General features: G+C 38.0%; 1 non-coding gene across 1 annotated transcript; it reads left to right on the top strand.

The window, feature by feature from the left end:
• The first annotated feature begins 5869 nt into the window (after positions 1-5869).
• Positions 5870-5942, top strand: TRNAW-CCA (transfer RNA tryptophan (anticodon CCA)). The gene has a single exon. It is a non-coding gene; the product is annotated as a tRNA-Trp (tRNA).
• Positions 5943-14939: the final 8997 nt, after the last annotated feature.

Raw genomic sequence — 14939 nt, 5'->3', positions numbered from 1 at the left:
ACAGATTTCTCAAGAGGCAGGTCAGGTGGTCTGGTATTCCCATCTTTCTCAGAATTTTCCACAGTTTATTGTGATCCACACAGTCAAAGGCTTTGGCATAGTCAAGAAAGCAGAAATAGATGTTTTTCTGGAACTCTCTTGCTTTTTCCATGATCCAGAGAATGTTGGCAATTTGTTCTCTGGTTCCTCTGCCTTTTCTAAAACCAGCTTGAACATCAGGAAGTTCACAGTTCACGTATTGCTGAAGCCTGGCTTGGAGAATTTTGAGCATTACTTTATTAGCATGTGAGATGAGTGCAATTGTGTGGTAGTTTGAGCATTCTTTGGCATTGCCTTTCTTTGGAATTGGAATGAAAACTGACCTTTTCCAGTCCTGTGGCCACTGTTGAGTTTTCCAAATTTACTGGCATATTGAGTGCAACACTTTCACAGCATCATCTTTCAGGATTTGAAATAGCTCCACTGGAATGCCATCACCTCCACTAGCTTTGTTCGTAGCGATGCTTTCCAAGGCTCACTTGACTTCACATTCCAGGATGTCTGGCGCTAAATTAGTGATCACACCATCATGATTATCTGGGTCATGAAGATCTTTTTTGTACAGTTCTTCTGTGTATTCTTGCCACCTCTTCTTAGTATCTTCTGCTTCTGTTAGGTCCGTACCATTTCTGTCCTTTATCGAGCCCATCTTTGCATGAAATGTTCCCTTGGTATCTCTAATTTTCTTGAAGAGATCTATAGTCTTTCCCATTCTATTCTTTTCCTTTATTTCTTTGCATTGATCACTGAAGAAGGCTTTCTTGCCTCTTCTTGCTTTTCTCTGGAACTCTACATTCAGATGCTTATATCTTTCCTTTTCTCCTTTGCTTTTCACTTCTCTTCTTTTCACAGCTATTTGTAAGGCCTCCCCAGACAGCTATTTTGCTTTTATGCATTTCTTTTCCATGGGGATGGCTTGATCCCTGTCTCCTATACAATGTCATGAACCTCATTCCATAGTTCATCAGGCACTGTATGTATTAGATCTAGGCCCTTAAATCTATTTCTTACTTCCACTGTATAATCATAGGGGATTTGATTTAGGTCATACCTGAATGGTCTAGCGGTTTTCCCTACTTCCTTCAATTTGAGGCTGAATTTGGTAATAAGGAGTTCATAATATGAGCCACAGTCAGCTCCTAGTCTTGATTTTGTTGACTGTATAGAGCTTCTCTATCTTTGGCTCCAAAGAATATTATCAATCTGATTTCGGTGTTGACCATCTGGTGATGTCCATCTGTAGAGTCTTCTCTTGTGTTGTTGGAAGAGGATGTTTGCTATGACCAGTGCATTTTCTTGGCAAAACTCTATTAGTCTTTGCCCTGCTTCATTCCACATTCCAAGGCCAAATTTGCCTGTTACCCCAGGTGTTTCTTGGCTTCCTACTTTTGCATTCCAGTCCCCTATAATGAAAAGGACATCTTTTTTGGGTGTTAGTTCCAAAAGGTCTTGTAGATCTTCATAAAACCATTCAACTTCAGCTTCTTCAGCATTACTGGTTGGGGCATAGACTTGGATAACTGTGATATTGAATGGTTTGCCTTGGAGACGATCAGAGATCATTCTGTCGTTTTTAAGATTGCATCCAAGTACTGCATTTCAGACTCTTTTGTTGACCATGATGGCTTCTCCATTTCTTCTGAGGTATTCTGGCCCGCAATAATAGATATAATGGTTATCTGATTTAAATTCACCCATTCCAGTCCATTTTAGTTCGCTGATTCCTAGAATGTCAATGTTCACTCTTGCCGTCTCTTGTTTGACCACTTCCAATTTGCCTTGATTCATGGACCTGTCATTCCAGGTTCCTATGCAATATATAGCTCTTTACAGCATGGGACCTTGCTTCTATCACCAGTACATCCACAGCTGGGTATTGTGTTTGCTTTGGCTCCATCCCTTCATTGTTTCTGGAGTTATTTCTCCACTGATCCTTCATCAGTGATCAATGAAAATTGGAGGAAAACAATAAAATGGGAATGACTGAAGATCTCTTCACTGAAATTGGAGACACCAAGGGAACATTTCATGCAAAGATGGGCATAATAAAGGACAGCAATGGTATGGAACTTCCAGAAGTATAAGATATTAAGAAGAGGTGGCAAGAATGCACAGAGGAACTAAACAAAAAAGATCTTGATGATCCAGACAACCACAATGGTATGGTCACTTCCTAGAGCCAGTCACTTGAAATGCAAAGTCAAATGGGACTTAGGAAGTGTCACTACAAACAAAGCTAGTGGAGGCAATGTAATTCCAAGTTGAGCTATTTCAAATCCTAAAAGATGATGTTGTGAAAGAGCTGCACTCAATATGCCAGCAAATTTGCAAAACTCTGCAGTGGCCACAGGACTGGAAAAGGCCAGATTTCATTCCAATCCCAAAGAAGCAATGCCAAAGAATGTTCAAACTACCACACAATAGCACTTGTCTCACAAGATAGCAAATTAATACTCAAAATGTTCCAAGCCAGGCTTCAACAGTAAGTGAATTGTGAAATTCTAGGTGTCCAAGCTGGTTTTAGTAAAGGCAGAGGAACCAGAGATCAAATTGCCAACATCCATTGGATCATTAAAAAAGCCAAAGACTTCCAGAAGAATATCTACTTCTGCTTTATTGACTATACCAAACCTTTGACTGTGTGGATGACAACAAACTGTTGATAATTCTTCAAAAGATGGGGATAGCAGACCACCTTACCCGTCTCCTTATAAATCTGTATGCAGTTCAAGAAGCAACAGTTAGAACTGGACATGGAACAACAGACTACTTCCAAATTGGAAAAGGAGTATGTCAAGGCTGTATATTGTCACCTTGCTTATTTGACTTATATGCTGAACTGGTGAAGCACAAGTTGGAATCGATTGCTCAGAGAAATATCAACAACCTCAGATAGGCAGATGACACCACTCTTATGGCAGAAATGAAGAACTAAAGAGTCTCTTGGTGAAAGTGAAAGAGGAAAGAAGAAATGTTGGCTTAAAACTTAACATTCAAAAAAATGAAGATCATGGCATCTGCTCCCATCACTTCATGGCAAATAGATGGGAGACAATGGAAACAGTGATAGACTTTATTTTCTTGGGCTCCAAAATCATTGCAGGTGGTGACTGAAGCCATGAAACTAAGACTCTTGCTCCTTGGAAGAAAAGCTATGACCAACTTAGACAGCATATTAAAAAACAGAAACATTACTTTGCCAACAAAGGTCCATCTATTCAAAGCTATAGTTTTTCTAGTAGTCATGTATGGATATAAGAATTGGACCATAAAGAAAGCTGAGGGCCAAAGAATTGATGCTTTTGAACTGTGGTGTTGGGAGAAGTCTCTTCAGAGTCCCTTGGACTGCAAAGACATCAAGCCAGTCAATCCTAAAGGAAAGCAGTCCTGAATATTCATTGGAATGACTGATGCTAAAGCTGAAACTCCAATACTTTGGCCACCTGGTGTGAAGTACTGACTCATTTGGGAAATATTGAAAGCAGGAGGAGAAGGCAAAGGCAGAAGACAAGACAGTTGTATGGCATCACCAACTTGATGGACATGAGTTTTAGCAAGTTCCAGGAGTTGGTGATGGACAGGGAAGCCTGATATGCTGTAGTCCATGGGGTCACAAAGAGTCAGACACGACTGAGCAACTGAACTGACTGATGGAGTTTACAAGAGTCATACGCGACTTAGTGACTAAACCACCACCACCGCACTTTTTGTAGCCCAGTTTTGCAATCTTTTTCCAAGTTCAAGGTCAGTACTATAGTTCCCTAGGTTTTCTTCTAGAAGTTTTATTGTTTTAGTGCTTATGTTTGTGTTTATGATTTTCATAGATTTTTGAAGCATAAGCTGCAAAAATCATTTAAGTGATTTTTTTTCAAAATTAAAAAATTGAATCTTTAAACCTACACTGTTAAGAATATAAAACAGTAAGCCACACACTGGGAAGAAATAATTGAAAAATATATACCCAAGCAGGAACTTATGTCTAGAATTTATGAAGAATGTATAGGGCTCAATAATATGAAGGCAAATCCAGTTTTTTTTTTTTTAATTAAAAAAAATTATCTTAAGCCATAGCTGATGTAAGGAAGACAAGCTAGTAAATGACAAGGTGCTGAACGTCATTTAACATTAGGGAAATGAAAATTAAATCAACATCTCTACATATCCACTAGAATTTAATTTTATCAAATTATGAGTTCTGACCTTCCAAGTGTTTGCAAAAATATGAAGAAACTGGATCTGTCATACTCTGATGGTCGGAATATGAAACAATGCCTCAGTCATTTTGGGCCATTATAACCAATTACCACACACTAGGCATTTTTAACAACAGAAATTTATTTCTCACAGATTTGGAGATGGGGAAATCTAAGATCAATGTGCAAGTCCTTTTGATTCTTTGTGAGTACCCCCTTCCTGATTTATAGATGATTACTTTTTGCTGTTTCCTCACATGAGGAAAAGAGAGAGAGGCCATCTTTTCCTATAAGGCACTAACCTCACTCATGCCAGCTTCTCTGTGACTTGATTGTTTTCCAAAGATCCCATCTGCAAGTTCCATCACCATGGGGATTAGGCTTTGACATATGAATCTTAGAGGGGGCACAAATATTCAATCTATACCAAATTGTAAAGGTACATTGGAAAACAATTTTACATTTATAAAATTAAAATAGACTTTATCATACAATCTGACCATTTCATTCTTAGATACTACACAAGAGAAATGAAAGCATATGTGTATGTCACTGCAAAGAATCGTATGAGAAGCTTCATATTAGTTTTATTTGTAATGATTGAAACTGTAAATTATCCAAATATCCCTCAACATGTGAATAGGTAAATAGTTCATATTCTATCCATATAATTAAATCTACTGATCAATAATAAGGAATGAATCGTTTTTAATTAAAAAAAAACTAGACATGCAACATTGCATAAGTTTAAAGTGTAAAGTGTTACTTTTTGTAATATTGCTAATGTAGTGATATTTATCACATTATATAATTATAGTATAGTATTATTATCTATATTCTTTGTACTATATATTAGATCTCTGTGGCTTATTTACTGCATATTACAAATTTGTGCCTTTGAACACTGCCACTCTTATCTTGTTCCTCCCCGATAATCACCATTTTACTCTTTATGTCGTTTATTTATTTATTTTTTTTTTTTTGCATTTTACATTTGTCATCTTACATAGCACTTGTCCTTCTCTGACTTATCTCATTTAGGATAATTTGCTCAGGGACAATCCATGTTGTCACAAATGAAAGGGTATCCTCCGCTTTCATGGCTGAGTAATATACCATTGTGTATATATATATATATATATATATATATATATATATATATATATATATATATATATATGTATACACACACACACATATATATGGACTTCTTTGGTAGGTCAGCTGGTAAAGAATCTGCCTGCAATGCAGGAGACCCTGATTAAATTCCTGGGTCAGGAAGATCACTTGGAGAAGGGATAAACTGCCCACTTCAGTATTCTTGGGCTTCCATGGTGACTTGGATGGTAAAGAATCCACCTGCAATGTAAGAGACCTGGGTTCTATCCCTGGGTCACAAAGATCTCCTTGAGAAGGGTATGGCAACCCACATTACACCATGACAATCCCCATGGAAACAGGAGCCTCGTGGGCTATAGTACATGGAGTCACAAAAAGGTGGACATGCCTCAGTGACTAAGCGCTCTCTCTCTCTCTATATATATATATATATACACACACACACACACACACACACACACACACACACACACACACACACACACACACACATATATATATATATATATATATGGGCTTCCCTGGTGGCTCAGAGGTTAAAGCGTCTGCCTCCAATGCAGGAGACCCAGGTTTGATCCCTGGGTCAGGGAGATCCCCTGGAGAAGGAAATGGTAACCCACTCCAGTATTCTTTTTTTTTTTTTTTTTCTGTATTTTTTTAAAATCTAAATTTATTTATTTTAATTGGAGGCTAATTGCTTTAAAATAGTGTATTGGTTTTGCCACACATCAACATGAATCCACCATGAGTGTACACGTGTTCCAAATTCTGAACCCCAGAGGGTGGGATGATTTGGGAGAATGGCATTGAAACATGTATAATATCATATAAGAAACAAATCGCCAGTCCAGGTTCAATGTAGGATACAGGATGCTTGGGGCTGGTCCACTCCAGTATTCTTGCCTGGAGAATTCAATGGACAGAGGAGCCTGGCAGTCTACAGTCCATGGGGTCGCAAAGAGTCAGACACGACTGGGCGAAGTCCTTGACTTACTTGATATATATATATGTATGTGTGTGTGTGTGTGTGTGTGTATATATATGTATACATATATATAAATAACTTTGTATCCATTCATTTGCTGTTGGACATATGTTTTGTCAAAATCTTATTTTCATTTCCTTCTTGTATATACTCAGAAGTGTAACTGCTGAATTGTACGGTAATTCTATTTTTAATTTTTTAAAATATTGTTTTACATAGTGGTTTGACCAATTTAAATTCCCCCAAATGTAAGAGGATTTCCTTTTTACCACACCCTTACCAACACCTGTAGTTTCTTATCTTCTTGATGATAGCCATACTAACAGTTTTCAAATGATAGCTTTTTGTGATTTTTATTTGCATTTCCTTGATGATTAGTGATGTTGAGCATCATTCCATGTGTCTGTTGGTCAGTTTTATGTCTTCTTCGGAAATTTTCTATTTAGAACTTCTTCCCATTTTAAAATAGGATGAACTATTCATGTGGGCAACTACACAGAGTAATCGCAGAATGTTGTTGCATTACACTGAAACCAGATAAAATGTGCATAATGTATGACAAACTTTAAATACAATACTAAAAAATGCAAACTACTTATAGTAATATAAGGCAGATCAGTGGTTACCTGAGTGTAAGGAGGAGAATAAAAGGGACAGATTGTAAAGCGACAAGAAGAAAGTGTTGGGAGTGATGAATATGGTCAGTATGTTGATTGAGATTATTTAAAGAGTTGGACACTACTGAGCGACTGAACTGAACTGGACTGAACAAATGTATACTTATCACAAAATTCATTAATTGTACATTTTCAATATGTGAAAAAGTACAGTTGTATTGGATGTCTGTTATAGGTCTGAATTGTGTCTCCAAAAAGTTGATCTGTTGAATCCCTAACACTTATTATTTCAGAATGTGACTATACTTAGAGATAAGGTCTTAAAAATGTGATTAAGTCAAAATGAGGCCATTCAGTTCAGTTGAGTTCAGTTGGTCAGTCATGTCTGACTCTTTGTGAACCCATGGACTGCAGCATGCCAGGCTTCCCTGTCAATCACAAACTCCCAGAGCCTGCTCAAACTCATGTCGATCAAGTCGGTGATGCCATCTAACCATCTCATCCTCTCTTGTCCCCTTTTCCTCCTGCCTTCAATCTTTCCCAACATCAGGATCTTTTCCAATGAGTCAGTGCTTCGCTTCAGGTGGCCAAAGTATTGGAACTTCAGCTTTAGCATCAGTCCTTCCAATGAACATTCAGGACTGATTTCCTTTAGGATTGACAGATTTGATCTCCTTTCAGTCCAAGGGACTCTCAAGAGTCTTCTCCAACACCACAATTCAAGAGCATCAACTCTTTGGCCTTCAGCTTTCTTTATGGTCCAATTCTCACAAGCATACATGACTACTGGAAAAAACATAGCTTTGACTAGACAGACCTTTGTCAGCAAAATAATGTCTCTGCTTTTTAACATGCTGTCTAGGTTGGTCATAGCTTTTCTTCCAGGAGCAAGCACCTTTTACTTTCATGGTTTCATTCACTATCTGCAGTGATTTTGGAGCCCAAGAAAATAAAGTCTGTCACTGTTTACATTCTTTTCTCATCTGTTTGCCATGAAGTGATGGGACCAGATGCCATTATCTTCATTTTTTGAATGTTTAGCTTTTAGCCAGCTTTTGCATCTTCCCCTTTCACTGTATCAAGAGACTTTTTAGTTCTCCTTTGCTTTCTGCCATAAGTGTAATGTCATCTATCAATATAAAAATATTGATATTTTCGTCTGAAATCTTGATTCCAGCTTGTACTTCATGTATCATGGTATTTTTCATGATGTACTCTGCATATAAGTCAAATAAGCAGGGTGATAATTTGCAATCTTGACATACTCCTTTCTCGATTTGTAACCAGTCTGTTGTTCTACACCCAGTTGTAACTGTTGCTTCTTGACCTACATACATGGTTTCTCAGGAGGCAGGTAAGGTAGTCTGGCATTCCCTTCCCTTTAAGAATTATCCACAGTTTGTTGTGATCCACACTGTTGATGACTTTAGCATCGTCAATGAAACAGATATAGATGATTTTCTGGAATCCTCTTGCTTTTTCTATGATCCAATAGGTGTTGACAATTTAGACTCTGGTTCCTCTGCCTTTTCTAAATCTAGCTTGAATATCTGGAAGTTCTCGGTTCATGTAGTCCTGAAGTTTAACTTGTAGAATTTTGACCTTTACTTTGCTAGCATGTGAGATGATTGCAATTGTGTGGTAGCTACCTGACTGATGTCCTTATAAGACCAGGAAATTCAAACATATAAACAGGCATTCTTTGCAAACACAGAGAAAATACCTTGGGAGGGCACAATGAGAGATGGTGTTTTGCTATCCTGGAAAAGTGACCTTAGGACAAAACCAAATTTGCTGGTAATCCTGGCTTTGAACTTGGAGCTTTGTAACTGTGGAAAAATATTTCCTTTTACTTAAGCCACCAAGCCTGTAGTTCTTTATTATGGTAGACTTAGCAAATATAATGTCTCTTGCAATTACTCAGAAACTTCAAATAAAAACTGATATCTGGGTCTCACTTCACACCATTTGAAAGTGAATTTCACTGACTAAAACCAATGTAGCTAAATTTATAATGCAACTATCTCAACTAATCTAATGCCCAAGTAACACTGAAAACCATTGCTCTGTGTGAATGATTTTTATACCATTAGTTATGATTGTAAGTGTCATTCTAGTTGGGTTATATCACTTTTAGCATAACCTTAGCTGTTACATTCCACAATATTTCTCCACATTTCTTGAGGACATTGACAGTTGGATTAAAATTTTCCTCTTCACTTGCCAAAATTTTCAGCATATAAAATTTATACAACAGAAACGTATTGAGCATTAACTCACTGTCCTTTATTGTTCTCTGCCTTGGAAGTATAAAACAATGTAGATAACAAGTTGGTTCACCCAAGAAGCTCAAAATCTATTGCACAAAAAATATATTTTTATTTTAGTGTCATAAGTGTTATATTAGAAGAAAGCACAGAGGAGGAACATCTAACTCAGATTAAGAGTTCAGTTCAGTTCAGTTGAGTTCAATCACTCAGTCATGTCTGACTCTTTGTGACCCCATGAACTACAGCACGGCAGGCTTCCCTGTCCACCACCAACTCCCGGAGTCCACCCAAACCCATGTCCAGCGAGTCAGTGATGCCATCCAACCGTCTTATCCTCTGCCATCCCCTTCTCCTCCTGCCTTCAATCTTTCCCAGCATCAGGATCTTTTCAAGTGAGTCAGCTCTTTGCATCACGTGGCCAAAGTACTGGAGTTTCAGCTTCAACATCATTCCTTCCAATGAACACCCAGGACTGATCTCCTTTAAGACGGACTGGTTGGATCTCCTTGCAGTCCAAGGGACTCTCAAGAGTCTTATCCAACACCACAGTTCAAAAGCATCAATGCTTCGGTGCTTAGCTTTCTGTATAGTCCAACTCGCACATCTATACATGACCACAAGAAAAACCATAGCCTTGATTAGACGGACCTTTGTTGGCAAAGTAATGTCTCTGCTTTCTAATATGCTGTATAGGTAGCTCATAACCTTCCTTCCAAGGAGTAAGCGTCTTTTTTGGGGGGGGGAGGGAGAAGAAAGTATATGCTTTATCATTACCTATTTTAAAAATTTAATTTGAAATAATTTCAGACTTACAGAGTCACTTTAAGAATAGCACAAAGAACTCCAACTATACTTCACACATATTCACCAGTTGTTAATATTTTGCCACTGTTCCTTAATCATACTTTCTCTTAGATAATACACATAATACTATTATCTAGCATATAGTTTATATTCAAGTTTTACCAGTTGCTCCAACAATGTCCCAATAATGTCGTTTTTAACAGTGCAGGATCACACATTGATTCAGTTTGTTTTCAACTTTAGTTTATAATGTGAATGTTACTTCAGCCGTTCTTTGTCTTTTATTATATTGATATTTTTGAAGATTCAGCCAACCAGTTCAGTCGCTCAGTATTATCTGATTCTTTGCAACCCCATGGACTGCAGCAGGCCAGGCTTCCCTGTCCACCACCAACTCCCAGAGCTTGCTCAAATTCATGTCCATCAAGTCGGTGATGTCATCCAACCATCTCATCCTCTGTTGTCCCCTTCTCCTCCTGCCTTCAATCTTTCCTAGAATCAGGGTATTTTCAAATGAACTGGTTCTTTGCAACAGGTGGCAAAAGTGTTGGAGATTCACCTTCAGCATCAGTCCTTCCAGTGAATATTCAGGTCTGATTTCCTTTAGGATTGACTACTTTGATCTCCTTGCAGTCCAAGGGACACTAAAGAGTCTTCTCCAACACCACAGTTCAAAAGCATCAATTCTTTGGTGTTAAGCTTTCTTTATAGTCCAACTCTCACATCCATACATGACCACTGGAAAAACCATAGCCTTGACTAGACGGACTTTGTTGCCAAAGTAATGCCTCTGCTTTTTAATATGCTGTCTAGGTTGGTCATAACTTTCCTTCCAAAGAGTAAGCGTCTTTTAGTTTCAAGGCTGCAATCAACATCTCCAGTGATTTCAGAGCCCAGAAAAATAAAGTAAGCCGCTGTTCCCACTGTTACCACATCTATTTGCCATGAAGTGATGGGACCATATGCCATTATTTTAGTTTTCTGAATGTTGAGGTTTAAGCCAACTTTTTTACTCTCTTCTTTCACTTTCATCAAGAGGCTCTTTAGTTCTTCTTCACTTTCTGCCATGACGGTGGTGTCATCTGCATATATGAGGTTATCGATATTTCTCCCGGAAATCTTGATTCCACATTGTGCTTCCTCTAGCCCAGCGTTTCTCATGATGTAGTCTGCATATAAATTAAATAAGCAGGGTGACAATACTCATTTTCCTATTGGGAACCAGTTTGTTTTTCCATGTCCAGTTCTAACTGGTGCTTCCTGACCTGCATATAGGTTTCTCAAGAGGCAGGTCAGGTGGTCTGGTGTTCCCATCTTTCTCAGAATTTTCCACAGTTTATTGTGATCCACACTGTCAAAGGCTTTGGCATAGTCAAGAAAGCAGAAATAGATGTTTTTCTGGAACTCTCATGCTTTTTTGATGATCCAGCAGATGTTGGCAATTTGTTCTCTGGTTCCTCTGCCTTTTCTAAAACCAGCTTGAACATCTGGAAGTTCACAGTTCACGTATTTCTGAAGTCTGTCTGGAGAATTTTGAGCATTACTTTACTACTGTGTCAGATGAGTGCAATTGTGTGGTAGTTTGAGCATTCTTTGGCATGCCTTTCTTTGGAATTGGAATGAAGACTGACTTTTTCCAGTCCTGTGGCCACTGTTGAGTTTTCCAAATTTGCTGGCATATTGAGTGCAACACTTTCACAGCATCATCTTTCAGGATTTGAAACAGCTCAACTGGAATTCCATCAGCTCCACTAGCTTTGTTCGTAGTGATGCTTTCCAAGGCTCACTTGACTGCACATTCCAGGATGTCTGGCTCTAGATTAGTGATCATACCATCATGATTATCTGTGTCGCAAAGATGTTTTTCGTACAGTTCTTCTGTGTATTCTTGCCACCTCTTCTTAATATCTTCTGCTTCTGTTAGGTCCATACCATTTCTGTCCTTTATGGAGCCCTTCTTTGCATGTAATGTTCCCTTGGTATCTCTAATTTTCTTGAAGAGATCTCTAGTCTTTCCCATTCTATTGTTTTCCTCTATTCCTTTGCATTGTTTGCTGAAGAAGGCTTTCTTATCTCTCCTCACTATTCTTTGGAACTCTGCATTCAAATGGGTATATCTTTCTTTTTCTCGTTTGCTTTCACTTCCTTTCTTTTCACAGCCATTTGTTAGGCCTCTCAGACACCCAAACTATAGTACAAAGCTCTGATAATTAGAATAGTTTTGCCCTGGTCAAAAATATTAATAAATGAATCCTAAATTTATAGGTAAGAAAACAGAAATAAACCTACACTTGTATGGCCAATTAATCTATGACAAAGGAATTAAGAATAAACAATGTGGAAAAGACAGATTCTTAAGTAAGTTTGGGAAAACTCAGCACTTCCATACTAAATAATCAAAGTGGACTAATCTCTCACACCATCTAAAAAGATAAACTTAAGATACATTAAAGTCTTAAATGTAAGACATGAAACCATACATTTTTGAGAAGAAAACTTAGGCAGTATGCTCTCTGACAACAGTCTCAAGATTTTTTTTTTTAATATGTCTCCTTACACTAAGGAAACCAAAGTGAAAATTAAAAAATAAGACCATCTCAAACTTAAAAGTTTTGTACAACAGAGTAAGAATGCTCTAAACTATCAACAAAATGAAAAGGCAGTCTGCTAAATGTGATGATATTTTTAATAATGCATCCACTACAAGTTTAGTATCTAAAATATAGAATGTACTCATATAACTAAACACCAAAATAAACAAAAAATTACAATTTAAAAATGGACAGAGGACCTGAATAGACTGTTTTTTATAAAGAAGATATTCATATCACCAACAGACAAATGAAAAATATGCTCAATGTTATTAGTCATTAGCAAAATGCAAATCAAAACCACAATGAGATACTACCTCACATTCTGTCAGAATGGTTTTCATCAAATAGATAACAAATTACAAGTGCTGGCAAGTATGAGGGAAAAAAGAATCACTGTGTATTGTTGGTTGTGTTGTAAATGGGTGCAACAATTACAGAAAACAATATGGAGTTTTTGCAAAAAAGTAAGAGTAGAAATTGAACTGCCATATGGAACCAGCAATTTAACTTCTTGGTATTTACCTGAAGAAAATAAACATATGAACTTCATATTTATTTATGTATTCATTTATTTACTTGCACTGGATCTTAGTTGCAGCATGCAAACATTTGATTGTGGTATGTGGAATCTAGTTTTCTGACCAGGGATCAAACCCAGGCCCCCTGCATTTGGGACACAGAGTTTTACCCACTGAATCACCAAGGAAGTCCCCAAAACAGTATTTTGAAAATATAGCACAATAAAGTTTTTTTTTTTTTAACAACACTGTTTACCTTAGCTAAGTTATGGGAAATATAATGTCCATTGACAGATAAATGGATTAAAAAATGCAGTGCATATAAAATGAAGTATTGTTTATTACTCTACCATTAAAAATCCGTGCTGTTTTCCACAACATGTATGGATCTAGCAGGTATAATGTTAAATGAAATAAGTCAGAGAAAAATAAATACCATGTTATTATCTCACTTATATGTGAAATCTAAAAGTCTAAAGAAACAAAATCAGCACATTTTTACAGGGAACAATAAGTTGGTTGCCAGACTGGAGAGAGGTTTGTGGACAAAATAGTTGCAAATCTGAGGAGATCACAATGTAGGAACAGAAGGACATTTATCATACTTCTCTCCATGAAACTATCAAAAATACATCTATATGTGGAGCAACTCTTACTGAAAACAAAACAGGTGACAGTAATACTCTTCTACAATCAAAACTATAAGAAAAAAAAAATACAATGAGTCTAGTAGGAAGGGAGGAGAAGTGATCAGATTGGAACCTGTACCTGATGCAGGAACACAGAAGCTGAGGAAGCTATTGTGGCTCAGAGACCCTCACTGGTAGTATGAGGTTTCAGACACATATTGCTTTAGCCCAGGCCTGAGGTCCAATCCCAAGGAGAAGAGTACCATTAGCTAGTTTGAAGGCCAGTGGGATTTTCAGGTGGGATGTAAGAAACCAAGACTCCACTCATAAAGAATGTGCACATCTGTTTGCTCATTACTGGGGGAAAGGCACAGGAAGAAGATATAAAATTCCCAGGACTCTGGCCAGTTTTCCATGACCACCTTTGCATGAAATCTGACCAGCACTGTAACTGCTCCAGGCCCTCTTACTTGGGCACAACTTGTCCCTTGAGAAGAGGCTGCCATTGCTGTGGATATTGTACACTTGATGGAGACAGAGATGGCTTGGACCTAACCCTGCATTTTAATGGGACATGTGTGATCACTCCTGGTGCTTCCAAGGAAGGTAGATTGGGAGGGATCTAGAGCTCTCTATAGCATGTTGGGATTGTCCTGGCATGTACCACATTTTGCACTGGGTGCCCACTGCAGCACCTACTGCTTCAGTGTTTTTCCCCATGGAGATAAATGTACTGAAATCAAGAGGGGAACAAGCATGCACTTAGAAGGAAAGGAACAAACTCAGATTGAATCCAGGTTGCCGGGAGCCAGTGTGGAGAATCCTGCCCATGGCAAATGTCATGAGAAAGAGGCCTGACAGGCAAAGGTGAGATCAGGAATCGTGGAACACCCCTGGACCTTCTTGAGCATCTACCCCAAAACCAGAATCTGTCTGTTTTTTCATGACTTTCACCAACTCCTCTGACATTAACAGGGGGCTATCCCCGACCCCCTTTCTCTGGAGAAAATCAACTTAGGGCTATAGCTAACAAGTCTCCTGGACAAGATAAGAGTGTTTCAATTCAAACCCCCTGTTAGCATTTTAGCTTATTTAGCAGGTTTATCCAGACTCTTGCAACATTGTTGAGCCAATGCTTGCTGCCCAGTTCCCACATCCCTTATCCATTGTG

This window comes from Capricornis sumatraensis, chromosome X (assembly GCF_032405125.1).
Source record: "Capricornis sumatraensis isolate serow.1 chromosome X, serow.2, whole genome shotgun sequence".
NCBI classification, from domain to species: domain Eukaryota; kingdom Metazoa; phylum Chordata; class Mammalia; order Artiodactyla; family Bovidae; genus Capricornis; species Capricornis sumatraensis.
This window is presented reverse-complemented; position numbering and strand designations above follow the sequence as displayed.